Source organism: Poecilia reticulata, unplaced genomic scaffold, assembly GCF_000633615.1.
Source record: "Poecilia reticulata strain Guanapo unplaced genomic scaffold, Guppy_female_1.0+MT scaffold_125, whole genome shotgun sequence".
Taxonomy (NCBI): domain Eukaryota; kingdom Metazoa; phylum Chordata; class Actinopteri; order Cyprinodontiformes; family Poeciliidae; genus Poecilia; species Poecilia reticulata.
In genome coordinates, this window is record NW_007615013.1 from 685,884 (window position 1) to 686,959 (window position 1,076).

Genomic DNA, 1,076 nt, shown 5'->3' on the forward strand with positions numbered 1-1,076 from the left:
GGATAGATGGATAGACAGACAGATGAATGGACGGACTGACGGATGGATGGATGGATGGATGGACGGATGGATGAATGGACAGACGGATGAATGGATAGATGGATGGAAGGACAGACGGATAGATGGAAGCATGGACAGACGGGTGGAAGGACAGTCGGAAGGATGGATGGATAGATGGAAGGATAGATGGATAGACAGACAGATGAATGGACGGACAGACGGACGGATGAATTGTCGGACGGATAGATGGATGCGGAGCTCCCACTGTAAGGAAAGCAGCCAATCAAACGTGGCGTAAACATCGTTAATGACTCAGGACGACGAGTCGACGGAAACAAAAACATGGAGAGGAAACTGAACTGATTCTCTCAGGAGTTTTTATCGTGTTTTTGCATTTTAAACCTCTAAACTGCAAAAACACAAAATATCACAAAGTATTTATGCCTAGTTTCTGGAGTAAACATCTCAGTACATGTGAAATAAGACAAAACTTCTTATCAAGATATAGGAGCTGGTTTACCTCAATAATTCTGTAATATTGATGAAAACCTGATGATAGGTGAACTAATCAGGTCCTTTTTAATCAACATTACGGGAACACCAGCTCCGACATGCTGGGTCTGTCTCATTTAAACTAGAAACTAGACTGAGTCGCATGTCGTCTCCTCGCCTCCCGGCTTCATCCTGGTCCCGAGGACCGGAGCGAAAGGCGGCGGCGATGAGCCGATAGCGGAGGGAGGCAGAGGTGGAGGAGAAAGTTGGAGGGTGATTAGAGGGAGATGACAGGTGACATCCATAAAGGGATTACAGAGCAGGCCTCAAAGACAGGGCCCTAATCCTGGCTTTGTACAGACTCAGATAAACAGCTCCACTGATGGCTTGCTCTCTTAAAAAGTGAACATGAGCTACACAAATAACTTCCTAATTCCCCCTTTGTAGCGGCGAGAGCAGCCTGCAACAAAATAAGTTCCCCAGTTCTCCCTTTGTGCGGCCGAGCCGAGCAGCACAAAATAACTCGCAGCAGCTCTGAGGTGTTAGAGAACAGGATGCTGCGCTGGAGGGGAGAGGGGCCGCCT